Here is a 16,028-nt window from a genome sequence, read left to right as displayed (position 1 = left end):
AGACGCTGTGCTAGGTGCTTATAAGTGCATTTAATGGCCACAATCCTACAACCTAGATATTATGAGCTCTGTTTTACAGGTGAAGAAACCGAGCCTCAGAGAGAAAGACTGTCTGAGATGGTAAGTTTGGAGCTGGTATTCAAATCCACTGTCTCTAAGCTAACATGCCTGGAGCTCAGAGAAGTCAAACGACCTGCCCTGGGTCACACAGCCGCTGAGGGCAGAGCTAGGACTAGAAGCCTCAAGCCAGAGGCTCCCTCTGCCCAGGGCAGCCCTGTGGCAACAATGTGTCCGGGTCTCCCACACACACGTGAGCACCTGTGACACATACAGAACATCCTGCTGTCTCTGCCTCCAAAGCTGGATCCTCTTCCAGATCTTTTTTTTTTTTTTTATTAATAATGATTTTTTATTATATTATGTTAGTCACCATACAGTACATCCCCGCCTCTTCCAGATCTGGGCCCTTCCCGGGCCACCTCTACCTGCCCACCACAGACCCTTTGCCTTTACTTTGTTCCCATGGCTTGCGGTAAACCCTCCCCAGTCTGCTGCCACAGAGCCAGACCATTCTCAAAGTTCTCCAGGAGAATCCAGGGCTTGGGTAGTTTAACTTTTCCTAAGTAATAACTAGAGCGTGAGGAGGTGGCTCACGGCTGGGGCTGTTGGACGTTGATTATTTATCACCGTGACTTCTCACAACTCTCCTCTGAGGCACGCTCGATCGCCCGGTTTCATAGGTGAGGACATTTAAGTTTATAGAGAAGTAAAACAACTCGCTTAAGGAATAAATAGAAGGCGAAGTCAGAATTTGAACCCAGCTCTTTCTGATTCCAAATGTGTTCTCCGCTACTGTCCTATGTATGGCCCGAGGAGGACTCGCAGTATTACAGTAGGTGCTGTAACAGTTCCAAAAGACCCGAGCACAGACACGGTCTTGACGCCCCTCTTTCCCCTACCTAGGAAAACAAGTCGGGGGAGCCGAAAACACACCAGAATAGGACAAGACACAGAAAACCCAGCCCACACGCCGGGAGCTCTTCACGTCTTAGCCCTGGGTGCTCCTAGCAGCGTCTAGATCCCAGATGGGATGCCGCTCATCTTCCACGGGTGTGGGAACAGCTGGATCCATTTTAGCAGGTTGGGAGATGTGGGCAATGAGCTAGCAGGCTGGGATGTGCCGAGCAGCACCTCTGCCTGGGGCTGCCTCCGGGCCTGCTTAGCGCAGACACTGGGCCGGCTGCTGCCCTTCCTGTTCGGGAGCCTCCTTCCCAAGCAAGAATTCAGTGCCCCGGCCTTCGTGACACTGGCTCGCCCCAGACAGGCATCACACCTGACCACAGCAGAGACTGGGCCAGGGGCAGGCAGAAGTCTGCGCCGGGGCCTCCTGCTGTGGGCTGGCCGGAGTTACAGTGCACATCCAGTAAGGATGGAGAAATGGCACCTAGGAGGGACCACTGCCCCTGCCTAACAGTACCCAGAGCGTCCCAGGAGGGCCACCAGCCTGTCCACTGCCCCTTCCAGCCTGTCCCTCATGGAGGTCTTGAGAAGGCTTCTGGACACCTTACCAGGGCTGAAGGTTCCTCACTCACCTCCTGACCGCTTCCTCGCCTCCTCTTCCTCCCGACTCCTCACCCGTCAGTGGGCAGATCTCTCAGGCACCGAGGAGAGGGAAGACTGAGGACCTTCCCTGGCCAGTCCTCCGAGGCCTGGGTGGAAAGAGATCAGAAATGCATTGTGACAAATGTTGTATGTGTCTCGGTGGATTTTGCGACCTGCCGAATCCAGAGCATTCGGATCCGCCCCAGGCCTGCCTCCCGACTGAGCCACCATCTCAGGTACAAGGCGAGGTGGCGGGCTCCGCGCCCGGCGCACGGGGAGGAGGGGCAGTGGGCGCAGCACCGCCTCGGGCCGCTGTCCCCACCGCGCTCCGCTCCGACTCAGCGCGGCCACCGGCCCCACCTCGCAGGCCCGCATGCGGCGCCCCTCTGGGGCGCGAATCCCCCAGCCCCGCGCCTCAGCAGCCCCAGCAGCTGGGCCGGAAGCGGCGGCGCACACGCGGAGGTCGGTCCAGCCCCCAGCTGCGCCGGCTCCCGGTACCGGCGCTCAGGGCCCGTCAGCCCCGCGCCCTCCCCACGGCCGATCCTGGGTGCACAGGGCGCCGGCCAGCCCCGAACTTTAGGGACTGAAAACCCGGGGAAAGGAGGCCGCGCGCGCGGGAGACCTGTCCCTGCGTCCCGGTCCCCCCCCCCCAGGGGTCGCCAGCCTCCCGGGCTGGCCGGGGCACCCACCTGCCCAGCGGGAAGTCCTTGGAGAGCTCGGGGAGGCCGCGGGAGCCGGGCCCGCCCTCCGCGGGAGGGACCTCGGCGGCGCCGGGAACGGCGGAGAGAGGCCGCGCTTACTTGTTTGTGCAGCGCCGGCTTCACCTGGCCGCGAGTTTGATTTCAGGGTGTGGCCTCAGGTAGGACAGGGCGAACACAAAGCCCGGGAAAAGTCGCCCAGGGGTGCAGGGGCCATGGCCAGGAGCCTCTTCGCCCGAGGGGCGCTCCCCTGCTCGACCCTTTTCCTCTAAACTCTCGGCTCCCGCCCTGGCCGGCCCTTCGCCTGGGGGCCCTCATCCGGGTCGGGTCCGCGGCGACCTGCCGTGGCCCCGTGGCCCCTGGAGGGCCGCGCAGGGGCCTGACCTGGATTATCCGCTGAGTGCCTCGGTGTGTAATTAACTCGTTGATTGGCATTGCAGCTGCACGTCTGGAGGCCGCGCGCCGACTCCTCCCGGATGCCAGAGGGGCAGCGGGGCGAGTGCACCCACCTAGACTCACTGGGGAGTCTCAGCTGGAGTCCTAAAACCTGTCTGTCCCATCCCGACAAGGCCCATTCTCGGGTGGGAAAGCCAGGATTTAAAGGGATTCCAAATTCCTCGTCAGACGCGGCTCAGTTCTGAGAACCTCAGCCTCAAGGTTCCCAGCCCCCGCCCCCAAGGGGACCCCTCGGAAAAAGAAAGCTTTTGAGTTCCTTGCATTCTCGGAGAATGGGCCTGGTTACACAGCTGGCATCCCCAGGTTGTCCCCTGCAGCGCCCTGGCCTAGGAGCAGGATGGCCCTTCAGAGGGGCTCACTCCTGGCTGCACTTTACCCTGCTTCTTTTGAATTAGAGGGTCGATATGTTGTGGGGCAGAGGCAGGGCCACCTGTCTGTCTCTTCCCTAAACCAGGAAGTGAGCAGACCCTTGCTGTCCTAGACTTGGGCCCCCAGACAGGGCTGTATCTGACTGAGTGCTGGGGGGATTCTGGCTCTGAAATTCGGTATATCTAGACTTTGAGTGGCTGCTCCCAAGCAGTGGCTGGATGACTGCCAATGTCACAGCGGGGACTGAGGACAGTGCTGGGATTTTTGTCATCGTTGGGTGCCTCGAACTTCCGTTATTGAGTTCCCTATTGCCATGTATCGCCTTTATTCACTGATTCTAGATCTATGGGTGCAATTTCTAGATAAAGCATTTGCATATGGTCTCTATTGCTTATAGGGCTTAGTGGTGTGGCAGCTGGGCAGCTAAGTGCAGGTCCCCTTGCCCGCCTCCACACACTCTTACGTATATTTAGTCTCTGCTCCTCTTCTTACCCTCTGTCTCCCCTCCTCCTCTTTTTGTCTTTCCCAAGAAGATTCCTTCTCTTTCCTCTGACAGGGCAACACTGAGGCCTGACCCTGTGAGCCAACCCCTAACCTCCTGCATCCCCTCAGGAAGTTGCCTGCTGAGCCTAGGCTCAGGGGGCCGTGTGGCGGGGAGGGGACAGCAGGTACAAGGGTGGCTTTCCCCTTAGAGATGTGGGAGCACTGGCTGAATGCTGGCTACTGGAAGCAAGCTGTGCTGGGTGGGAGCGTTCTGGAAACTGGTTGTTGAGGATTTGAGATGAACCAGGAACAAAGCTAGAATGAACTGCATGACGTTGGACCTAGAATCAACACCCTAAATTATTTTTTACTGACTCACAAGTGCACACATGAATGATTTTCTTTTAATACAAATAACTTATAAAAAATTTCAGATAACTTCTATACCAAAACTAGAGCTCCAAGCAGTACTTTTGAACTGTTGGACTACGATAAAGTGTGACTGACCATTAGAATATTATCAGAAATGAACTGGTATTTAATCTGGTTTGAATCCAGGCTTGGGTGTCCCAGAAAGGCTATTAGTCAAGTCCCATCCTCACCCTGTAGGAGTGAGTCTAGGAAACCCTGGGGTCCTTTTGGAGCAGAGATTGGGTTTGGGGCCTGAAGAGAGTCAGAGACTCCCAAATATAACTGACCGGGGGAGGTAATGAATCCCCCAACACTGGAGGTATCCAAGAACCCAGATAACTATCAGTCAGATATACTAGAGAAAAGGTTCCCATCCTGGATACTAGACAACACTAGGGGACCTCCTGGGCCCCTCCCAACCTCAGTTTCTGCACGTCCAGTCCCATCTACAGGTGGGTCTGCTGCACTGGGTTGGATGACCCTCTACAAAATGGGACGACTGGGATGTGCAGAATTTGTCCTGTGATTAAGTCCCCCTGCCCCGCACCCCCATCCTCCTCTGATTCCACGCCCGACTCAGCCTTGCCCAGGCAGTGGCAGGAGCAGTCTGGGGGACAGTGACTCCTCTAGCATTCATGTGCCTCCCTCTAGCCCTGTTCCCAGGTTAGAGTCCTGAGCACAGGGTAAGGGACCGGGCACAGCCTTCTTTGGAGAACCCTGGTGGCTGGCATAGGCCTCCTGCTTGTCCATGCACTGCTATTCTCAGATCGGGCAGGAGCTCTGTACAGGGACATGGACAACTGACATTTCAATGGGCAATGCCGTTGGAGCCACTCCAGCTCTGGGGCACTGGCCAAGCAGTACTGTCTGCGAGGGCATCAGGGCAGCCCCGCAGAGCAGGGCGGGTGCTTCCCAGCTAGCTCTCTCTCAGCCTTTGGCTGTTGGGGCCTGTTGGAACATCTGAGCACCTAAGCCGGGGCTGAGAGCCCAGGTTAGGGCCAAAGAGGAAAGATACGGATCTGCTTGTGGTTTAGAAACAAAAACACATTATCCTTTCCCTGTACCTTTCTGCTCCGTGACTTCAGAAGCTTCCTGGGGATCAAGAACTGCTGACAGGCTTACTTACTCCTTCCAGGGCTCCTTCCTCTGGGTGACTCTGCCCTCCTCTAGTAAGAGAAATAGTAATGCTGCCAGTTCGTGAGTATTTACACATATCTCACTCGTCTTCATAACAGCCCCGGCACAGAAGCGCTATACGATTATATTCTCACTCTACAGACGAGGAAACAGGCTGAGTGGGTAAGGGACGAGCTCAAGGTCTTGTGGTTACTTGACCCCAGTGTATCTGCCCCCAGCTTGTTCTCTTATCTGTGCTACTCAGACTCTCGGACGTGACTTGATCATGTGGGGTCAAGTCCCAGGAAACAGCTGAGCGGGGAGGATTGCCCTCCTTGCGCCAACTCTGACCACCACCCAGGAAGGGTGAGTCACGTGACACAGTGTATGTGGGAAATATCCCTCCCCCGTTTCTGAGAAGGGCATGAGGACCCCCACGTGGCAGTGGGTATGTGGGGCAGAGGGGCCTCACTTTCTTCCACCCTGTCACTGAGTCCCCTGCTAGGAGCAGGGTGCTAGATTTCCCGTCACGAACCAGCATGCTGCCTGAAGACCCCTCATCAAGCCATCTGTCCTCCACAGACCTAGACCAGGCCTGGCGCGCTCAGGCCCGCATGCGGCATGGCTGGGCCGGTGGGCACTGGTGCCCCCGCTTGCTACTTGGCTTGAGGAGCTCCTGGAGCCGGGGCCCCAGGAGGGGTAGCTGTGCACTCACCCTGCAGCCCTTGGACCCAGGAGAGAGGCCCACTTAGGAAAAGACCCCGTCCTCTCCCTCTTGTCCAGGGTGCCCAGTACCTGTCCCTTCCTGCTCGTGGGGCAGCCTGGGCCAGTGTCCCTCCTGTGATGGGGCCGAGAGGCAGGTGCAAACCTCTGAGGGCCTGGGAGTATGGATGGAGGGGCCCTTAGGCAGGAGAGAGGTGGACAGTGCTGCTGCAGAGACCATGGGTTCTTGCTGGGTCGGAGCCCTCTGCCTCTCTAGGCTTCCCGCATGTCTCAGTCTCAGTTTCTTGATGTGTATAACCGGGGAGACAGTGTCCCTCTCTCTTGGGAAGGGGATGGAATGACAAGGCTAGAGCCTAGGGTATCAGAGTCCCGGGGACCCGCACTCCCAGACGGGGTGAGAGGTTCTTGACCCTTGGCCCCCGTAGCTGCTAAAGGGACCCAGGCAGAAACTCCCCTCCCCCATGCCAGGCATGCACACAGCTGCTACAGGGAGCAGTAGAGCCCAGTGTGGGTGCTGCAAGGGCAGAGTCCGAGGATTCTTCAGGGGAACCTGCTACTACGTCCACCCAGTAGATCGAGCAACTACAGATTCCAGAGAGAGAACCCTAGCCCCGGGTGGCAGCACTGCCTGGGCCGTTAGGTGTTTGGGGAAAGCCCATGGGACTCACCTGCCCAGCGGCTGGACAGATGTGTCTTTGTGCCATTTTGAGCCTTAGCAGAGGTGAACCATACCTAGAAGCCTCCACCCTCTCTCTGCCTGCCTTTTTCTCAAGCCCTGCATCTGTACTAGATTTCCTGTGCTGCTGGGGATACGGAGGCCTGTCCTCCCCAAATGCAGACTGACACTGGAGGCTGAACTTGTCTGATGGCCCTAAGCGGCCTGGTGATGTGGACAAGTGCTCAGACTCCAGGGCCACCGTCCACCTGCCTCAAGGGGCTGAAGCAGGGGTGGAGCTGGCTGCGGCACCCTTCCCAGCTTCATGGGGGTAGGAGCTACCCTGGGGAGGGCTGGAAACAGAACGGGCCACCTACCTGCCAAGGACACCCATTTTATTTTTTTTATTATTTTTTATTTTTTTTTAAAGATTTTATTTATTTGACAGAGATAGAGACAGCCAGCGAGAGAGGGAACACAAGCAGGGGGAGTGGGAGAGGGAGAAGCAGGCTCATAGCAGAGGAGCCCGATGCGGGGCTCGATCCCATAATGCCGGGATCACGCCCTGAGCTGAAGGCAGACGCTTAACCACTGTGCCACCCAGGCGCCCCAAGGACACCCATTTTAGAGACATGATGAATTCATTTAAAATCTTCTCACTGTGATCACTTCGCAGCCCTTGCTCTTGATGGGCTCCAAAGTTCCATGCAAATGTCTGTTGCTGGCAGTTTAGCTCTCTGGCTAGCATTTCTGCTGGCAGAGCTGACAGCTGCAAGCAGCTTGAATGGAAACCCTTCATTGTCCTTTCCTCCCTCCTCTGAGCCTCTCACCATTGTCCCTGGTCTGAGGCCGGGTCAGGGCCGTGACTGGCACCCATGCCCTTGATCCCAGGGCCTGGCTTTCAGGAAGGACAGGTGAGTGGGGGGGGGGGGAGCAGAAGGCTCGTGCCTGACCAGGTAAGGGTCCAGACCGGAGCCCCAGGGAAGGGAAGAGTGTGAGGAAACACGCTATTGGTTGCCCAGGCCCCGTCCCCAACTGTCTGGGGGCAACACCTTAGCTCTAAATGCAGATACTTCACACGCTCTGGCCTGTGGCCTCTTGGGAACATTGACTCCCTGGCTACAGTGCTCCCTGAACTCGGCTTTCTGCATCTGCCCTGGGTCAGTGTTAGACGGCATGGCCTGTCTAACTGCCACTTGGCTGGGCCGGCCCATGTTTAGAGGGGCCTGGAGGGGCCCAGGCAGCTACTGCCATCCCTTCGTGGGGGCTTTCCTTCCTCAGTCTCTGGTCCATGCCTTGACTACCCCAGGGATGGTGCCCGCAGGAACTTTATGTGAACACGGACTTGGCGGGGGTCCTGGTCGCACTGCCATGTCCTCACCAGTGGCTGGCACAATGGCCTTTGCTGGGATGACGGACTGTGTGGGGCCAGCTCTTCCTGTCTGACCATCCTCTCCTCCCCAAGAGCTCTGCATGCATGCTCACTCCTGGCCTTGCATTCTTGCCTCTGGGCCTGACTTCATCCCTCCCTGGGGATGGGACCCCACCTTTCTGGGTCCCAGACACACCATCTTCCAGCAAGACCCCTATAGTGCAATATACAAGTTCTCTTGTCCAGCTTGGGCCTGGTGATAAGGGTGACAGATGACAGGCAACAGGCCTCCTGCTTCTGGGATCTAACCTCCGGACATTTAATTTCCTGCCTGGGTTCCTAGTATATACTGGTGAAAAGACCACTGGAAATAAAAGGGTGTCCTGCGCGCCTCTTCTGACTTCTGCCCAGAATCTCTCTTTCATTCCTGGATACCTTCGTCATTACTTTCTTCTTTGGTTTAAGACACGGCTGCCAGCCTTATGGTAAAAGGTAAAATGCCTCCTGGGACAAGGAGAACGTCAAATCAATCCATTTATGAATTAGCTGGTTCTGTTTATCAGAGAGTATCCTGGAGGAGGGGTGGGGCAGTGTGGGGGCAAAGCCTCTCCTTGGGGGGCACTGAGCAATGAACTTGGGCTGAGCTGGGGCTGCTTGCTGAGCGAGATGCAGGGGCGGGGTGAGGCGGGGCGGGGCGGTGGGTGTGGCAAGGCCAGGTCCCTGTTAGGGCAGGAGGCACAGCCGAGCATCAGGACCTGTCTGGCCTCTTAGTGTGTTGGGCCAGGCTGTCTCCTCAAACCATCAGGTTCCGCTGCAGCTTTTGCCTGCCCCTGCTTGGGGGGCACCGTTGATGCTGCTGCTGACAGAAGGGCAGCCTGGGTGGTGAGGGAGTACAGGACTGGGAGGTGGGCACCCCGAAGGCCTGAAACCAAGGCTCTGCCACCAGTCAGCTGGGTGATCTCAGGACCCACTTTGCTTCTCTGGGCCTCTGCTTCCCTCTATAGTATTATGGGGCTTGAGTAAACATTCTTAGGGACTCCTTTTGGCTTGAAGGTGCTATGGCCATCCGAGGTGGCGAGCTCCTTTCAGGGGCAGTCCTTTCCTCCTCTGCACCCCACCTCACGGCCCCCAGACTGTGCTCTGGATGCCCGTGAGGTGGTGGAATAAATGGTCCCCCGGCTCCCTCTCCCCTCTGTGCCTTCCTGTGCAATTCCTCATTTGAAGCTAAAAGAAAGAAAATGGAGGCTGGAGGCTCCTGGCCAGGAAGCTGAAGCAAAGAACCAGTCCTCCCGGTTTTCACCCTGCTGCTGTTCCGGCAGCCTTCAGGAGCTTGGGCAGGCCGGCAGGCAGCACCTTTACTTTACCTTGAGTAAAGGTGACTGGCTGGTAGCTATTTGCCCCCCGGGGTGGAGCGGGCTGGGTCCCTGCTGCACTGGGATCAGAGACCAGAACAACCCACTAGCTGACCTGAGCTTTCTGGACCTGCTTCTCTGAGCACCCAGAGGTCCCCCTCTCCACGTCCTGATCAGCCTGAGTGTGCAAGAGAACACAGATCTGCCTCCGCCCCCTTAGCCATTGGCCCCGGGGCTTGAGTGCTTTGAGACCTGGGCAAACCAGAGCCAAGCAGAGAGACGCCAGCATTTGCTGACTGAGGCAACACTTCGAGAGGGGAAGGTTGCCACAGAAAACCCACAGGTGTGCAAAAAAAGTCATTGTCTTCCCTCTGTAAAGACCTGGGTCTCTGCACTGCCTGATGTGTTATAAAGAGGTTTGATAGAAAATGGTGGCCACCATGGGTGTCCCTTTGCTGGGGCTAATGTGGCTCCATGCAGTTTTGGGGGAACTGGAACCCATTTTTCGCATCCATATTCCCCCAGCATATGAAAGTATGTCATGTTCTGGGACATACTTTGTTCTTGTTTTTTCAGGTGAACAGAACCTGACATTACCTTTCCTAAATCCATAGAACAGATAACTTTGGCAGAAAAAGCATAAAGTCTCTGAGTCTGAACCTTAATGGCTCCTGGCATTTCTAAGTTACTTGCCAGAGTGATCAAGAAGTCCCCTGTGTGGGGCGCCTGGGTGGCTCAGTCGTTAAGCATCTGCCTTCGGCTCAGGGCCTGATCCCAGAGTCTCAGGATCGAGCCCCACATCAGGCTCCTCCGCTATGAGCCTGCTTCTTCCTCTCCCACTCCCCCTGCTCGTGTTCCCTCTCTCGCAGGCTGTCTCTCTCTGTCAAATACATAAGTAAAATCTTAAAAAAAAATAAAAAGAAGTCCCCCGTGGTCTTCGGTCCGGCCCCCTGCAGGCAGCCTCTCCAAGTCTGTGCTTCAGATGGGGCTCAGGAGTACATCGTCCCTCAACGAATCAGGGCCACCACGGGACAAAATTCCAGACTCAAAGAGGGGACCAGGCCTCTTGATTCCTTCACTGTCTACTGCCTAAGTCCTCAAGACCTGAAACTAGACCCCAGATGGAGAAGGAAACTCTCCACAGACTCAAGTCATTCCTTAGACAAACTCAGGGGCAGACAATTTGCTCTTCAGGAAAGACTGGAGCTGGTACCACATTGCTTCCCAGCGTTCTCCCTCTTCCTGCACTTGTCTGTCTCCTTGAGCATTCATCCTCCACCCACTGCCGTTCGAACTGCTTCTTCCTTTGCTTTCCACTCTCAACGAATCCGTTTTTGTCCATCTTTGTTAAGTTCTATGTTAAGATCCATCTCCCAGCATTGGTCTAAATTCATAAATTATCTGGACTGGATGGGTCATGGCTGACAGTTTCAGCCATGAGTCTGGGGCCCAGGGTGGGCCGAAGAATGCCACCACCCTGTTGCTGATCCAGGCTCTGTAGCTCAGCTGGTTTCTGGTGGGGTCGGCTCCAAGCTCAGCTTCCCTTTCCACTGCTCTGCTGAGGAGCTGTTAGCTCCCCAGGGGACGGGCTTGGTCCTTCATTTATCAGCACTTTCTCCCACCCCCTGTCCCTGCCACATGTGTTTTGTACTTAGTAGTCAGGCAGCCCTGTTCCCTCCCTGCAAGCCAGCAAGCCAGGACCAGGCGCCAATTGCCATCTCCATGTGCTGCCTTGAGCGAAGGTCTTGCCAAGAACAGACAAGTCAAGTTCCCCTTCGTCTCGTGCATCTCACCTTAGCCCTGAGTGGGCCCTCAGGCTGAGCTCAGAAGGGGGCAGCTACCAGTCAGCATGCTCCCCGGGGGCAACAGGGCCAGCTTGGCTTCAGGGAGTGGAGAGCTCTTTCTGCCTCCAAAGCTTCCATTTTCCATGCTCCCTTCCAACCGGTTGGCTCTGCCTGTTTATGAGGTTTGCTAGCAACCTTCCTACTGCCCAAGTTAGTCCTGAATTCTGGGCCTTCCCACTTACAATGTGGAGGGTATCCTATGGGAAGGGCTCTGCTTCAGGCCACAGGACAGTCCTTCCTGCTTTCTGCACCCAGGGCACAGTGTGTTAAAATCATGTCTGGGGGGCGCCTGGGTGGCTCAGTTGGGTAAGCACCTGCCTTCAGCTCAGATCATGATCCAGGGGTCCTGGGATGGACTCCCGCATTGGGCTCCTTGTTCAGTGGGGATTCTGCTTCTCTCTTTCCCTCTGCCCCTCCCGCCTGCTCATGCTCTCTCTCTCTCTCGTTCTTTCTCAAATAAATAAATAAAATCTTAAAAAAAAAAAAAGAAAAAGAAAAAGAAGCATCTCTGGGACTGTTTGGGTAAGGAGCACAGTCTCTCAGCGTCTCCACCTCTGTCCTGCTCAGCGCCTCCCATGAAGGTGGGCAGGTCATAAGAAAACCAGCCATCCAGAGCCCTCCTCAAGCCCTCTTAAAAGCCCAGGCAACCTTTCCTCCTCCTGCCCCTTATGCCCCCTATGCCCTGCCCTCTATCCTCTGCTTCCTCCTCACCCAGGCAGCTGGTCTGCTGTTTGTCTGGCATCCACAATCTCTGTCACTCTGCCCCCAGCTGGCCAGCTGCCGCTCGGCTCTGCACACCTGGGAGACCCCTAGGCTCAGAGTCACCTTGTGCAAGGAGGCAAATTACTGTCACAGCTGGGTCATTTTCCTCATACTGGAGCCAGGTATGGAGATTAATTGAATGGGAGACACTTATGGTTCATCTGGACTCCAGTCCCATGTCCTTCTCCAGGACAGAGGGCATTCCTGGTCATCCTTGGGAATTGTGCTGAGTGGACTTTGCTGTGGCTAGAGACCCCAGACCGGCCTGCACCTTCCCTGTGCCTGGTACAGCCTAGAGAGCTCAGCTCACAAAGAATCATCAGTCTGTCTTTGGGGGCCTGGAAGGTCTATGCAGCCCCCACACTTCCACCTTGTGCCCATTCTCAGGTGCACAGAGCTTTTCACCCCAGTTGGGTGTTTCTAGAAGCCTTGCTCCCAGTGCCAAGCCCCTCCTGGCTAGGCACGCCTGTCAGTAGGGCTCCCAGGTTTGCCACTCCTAAGCTGCAGAGGGGACTCCTTGCTTGGCCCAAAGGCCTTATTCCTAGCTGATGAGCTTCTGTGGGGCCGAGTCGGGTGGCCTTGAGTCCATCCACTACTCCTGGAACCCCATTGCCACCAGAACCAGCTTAGGGAAAGACCCCCACGCAGGACCCTCCAACCTTGCTCTGTGACACCAGGGAAAGAACAAACTGTACGCTGGATTCACGTGGCTTCTCGGTGGGGCCCCGGCAATTTAAACCCCGAGCTCAGTGGGCGTGACCCCTGGAGCCAACCAGGTCATCAACCCTGCCGCAGAGGTGGGGAGCCTGAGGCCTGTGAGAAGGGATGGTGCTCAGCCAGGCAGCCCCCCTGAACCTGACCTGAAGCCAAGTTTCAGAGTCAGAAGCTCAGCCAGGTCAGACTCTGCATCAGGGTGTGACTGCGAGCCCCAGCAATGCTCCATAAATATTTGTGGGATGAATAGTTGAGCCGAGTGCCCCAGAGGTGGTGGGGTGAGAGGGGCCTCCCCGAGGGGCGTCCGGGTGCACCACACCAGCTCGGCCCTGCGGCGGGAGGGGGAGGTAAAGGCAGAAGAGCAGAAAGGCAGGAACAAGCATTTCTCCCTCGGGTGGGAAGCCAGAAGCCAGCTTGCCCCGGGCTCTTTCAACCTCAACCTGGAAAGGCCGCGGCGGAGCGGGTGGGGTGTGGGGCTCCTTCTCCTAGAAACCCGCAGCCTCTGCCCCTGTCCCGGGCGGTGGGCGGCCGGGACGCCTGGGCCCCCCAGCCCCGCCCGGGGAGCCCGACCCCGCAGCGGCCGCAGGGGCCTTACCGTGGCCACTCCTCGGGGCCGCCGGGCCTGGTGCTCCTCCCTGCAGGCCGGTGCTCGTCTCTAGCCCAGGAAGAGGCACTCCCTTCAGGCAGAAAAAGAGAAAAAGGAACAGAAGCAAAGCTCAGTGCTTTTCTGGCTGAGCCGCTTCTCCTGAAGGCTCCTGGTTGGTGTCGTCCTGCCTCTGTGGGCACACAGCCGTCCTCCCCCTGGCGGCTTACTCACCGGTGTGCCCGTGAGGCTGCCAGCTACACGGGGGAGGCGGGGGGAGGCGGCGGGAGGTGGCCCACGCCCCTCTGCCTGACACGCCGGAGCATGCTCCGTGGGGGCCGGGGGCTCGGGCGGCCCCCAGCGGGGTCCTGAGGAGGGGGAAGCCGTGCCCCGGCCCGCACCCCGCTCGGGGCATGCGTCCCTGTCGGCTGGGCCGGGGACACACTTAGGTGCTGACTGGCACTACGCGGTCGAATGACACAACTCCCGGGGGCTGTCAGAAGGGGGGGCAGCTGAGGCTCCGTCTGGCCCCCTGGCGGGTTGGCTTCCATCCTTGGCCCAACCCTCTGCACCATTCCCGACTTGGAGGTGCTCCCGAGTCTCTGTCCCGTGGGCTCAGAGGGGGACTGGGCCTGTCTGAGCTCGATCTGCGCCTCACCTGTTCAGGCCGGGGGCTTGGGGTCCCTTTTCCACAGCACCCACCTCAGGGCCCTGGGGGGCCCAGCATCCGTGGGGTGAACTGCTGCCAAGTCCCCCGTCCCCAGCCCTCTGTCCTCAGCAGGGGTGGGGGTGGGGGGTGACACGCACCCTCTCACACACACGTGGGGCCACACCCAGCACAGAGCCACCTACCTGCCCAGGCCGGCCTAAGCCAATCCAGCCTCGCTCTTCAAATGCCACTCTGGCCCTAGAAGCCACTCGTGTACAGCAGTATCCTGTGGGAGGGGAGTTCAAAGCCAGCCCGGGAGGACTCCAGTTAGCACGGACCAGTCTCCCCTTCTCTCCTGACACCTCCGGAGGACACGGCAGCCCGATCACCATGTCTGCTATTGCACTTGGCCAGCCAGCATCTCTCTCCCGGAACCTCGGGCCCCCACAGCATCTTCCATGTCCTTAGGGGGTGGCAGCCGATTCCTGACGGGTCCCATCTTCCTCGGAGCCCAAGGTAGAGAGGGGAGAACGGGAAGGGGCGGGACCCAGGTGCAGCTCGAGTTTCCAGCTCCCAGAATAATCAGATGCGAAAGGGAAGGAAGAGATCTCAGGGCCAGCAGGTGACTCAGTGCCAGTGGGCCGGCTTAGTCACCTGGATGGCTGCTCCCAGCTCCTGGCACATCAGGCCAGTGCCCTCCCCCATCTGCTGTCGACAGCAGGGCTGTCAAAGGGCGCGTGGCCTTGGCCGGGGCGCGCCAGCTGGCCCGGGGCTGCCTGGCAGGCTGCACGGTGCGCGAGCTCCGGCCTCCTTCCCCGCCGCAGCGCGCCCCTCCTCCACCACGCACCCAGGCTCACTTTGGGATTTCTCCATTAAATCCTCAGGCAGCGACCTGCTCGTTTGGGGCGCTGAGCTGCTCCAACGTTGCTTGGCAATTTTGATATCGTCGGGGGTTGCTATGGGGAGGAGGGTGATGTCATTGACACAAAAAACCCACTGAATTTACAAATCAGCTGGGGCTGGAGCTATTTATAAAAACACGTTTTTCCCTGCCTTCCTTTACTGAGGGGGAGGGAAAGGAAGGGCTGCCTGCCAGGCTCAGAGGCAGCCTCCCCCAGCCCGCAGAAGCCAGAACCCGCCCCCCCCCACACCCCCAGGCGCCCCACACCACAGAGCTGGCTGGCCCTGGCCGCAGCTGGGCCAAACTCCCCTTTCAGGGTCTCAGCTGGAGTTGCTGTGAAGGGCACAGGGAGAGCGGCACACAGTGGGTGCTGGGCAGCGTGGGCGCCAGCTTCCTGGGTTGGGGGGGCCAGAAGCCAGCCACTCAGACCCTTTAGAACCAGGGGGATGTGCAGGTCGGCAGCCTGAGCCCCTCTGGACACCCACAGGCCAGCTTCCCTGAATACACCAGGTGGAGCCTGGCCTTCCAAAACGCCCTCCTGGTTTCTGAGCCTGTCTGTCTGCTTCCCTAGCTCCTTTTCGCCTCCCAGTGTCCAACTGCGGCGCCCTAGTCTTGGCCCCCTGCCCCTCTCTCACCACACTCACAGAAACACCATCTTCTCCCTGGCTCTGACCGTCAGCCTGGACAGGCTCCCCCAGAACCCGTGTCTGGCTGCCCCACTGCAGACACCACCCCTGACGAGCCAGCTCCTGCTCCGAGGGCCCACTGTTGCTGACAGCCGGAGGGAGACTGCTGTTCCCCTTGGCTCTTCCCAGCCCTGGGCCCTTATATCCAAGGTGGCATTAGGCTGCTCAAATTATTTTTGAGAACTCTTTCATAAATCTTCCACAGTGAGGCGATGTGGTGTCTGAGTAAAAGCCCAGGTTCTGAGTTTTCCTAGTCCTGAGTTCACATTCCAGCTCTGTTGGTCATCAGCCCAGTGACCTTTGGCCTGTGATGTAACCAGCTGAACTCAGTTTCCTCATTCACAAAATGGGGATGATTTCACCTGCCTCACGGGGCTGTGGGAACTAAATGAACAAAGCTCCTGGCACAGGGACGGCTCATCCTGAGAGCTCAATAAACATTAGTCTTTTTCTCCACTTTCATGACTGTATTTTTTGTTGCTCATCCTTAACCACCCACCAAATCGTGGCAGGTTCACCTTCTAAAACCGTGACCCCCCCAGTGACCTTGTGAGCGAAGGCCTCAAGCTGCGCACACAGACACTTAGGTCGAACTGCTCATTGGACCTCATGGCACTACGCATAAAAATTTTGATGAGTCAGGTTCCCCAAC

The 16,028-nt window shown here is 57.7% G+C and overlaps 1 protein-coding gene across 2 annotated transcripts in view; it reads right to left on the bottom strand.

The window, feature by feature from the left end:
* Positions 1-14,681, bottom strand: part of PAK6 (p21 (RAC1) activated kinase 6) — a 37,370-nt gene extending 22,689 nt beyond the window's left edge. Inside the window, exons 1-3 of one of the 2 annotated variants that reach the window (XM_045816307.2) lie at positions 13,993-14,681; positions 13,153-13,234; positions 1,593-1,709 (exon numbers count right to left, since the gene is read on the bottom strand). The gene's annotated coding sequence lies outside the window, so the exon portion shown is untranslated. Of the gene's footprint in view, positions 1-1,592; positions 1,710-2,291; positions 4,740-13,152; positions 13,235-13,992 lie in introns of those variants that run through there. The other variant, XM_045816322.2, reaches the window with a different exon arrangement.
* Between the last annotated feature and the right edge of the window lie 1,347 nt (positions 14,682-16,028).

This window comes from Ursus americanus, chromosome 36, assembly GCF_024610735.1.
Source record: "Ursus americanus isolate L20-20 chromosome 36, mUrsAme1.1.p, whole genome shotgun sequence".
Lineage (NCBI taxonomy): Eukaryota > Metazoa > Chordata > Mammalia > Carnivora > Ursidae > Ursus > Ursus americanus.
The sequence above is the reverse complement of the archived record's forward strand: the minus strand, read 5'-3'. Positions and strand labels throughout refer to the sequence as shown.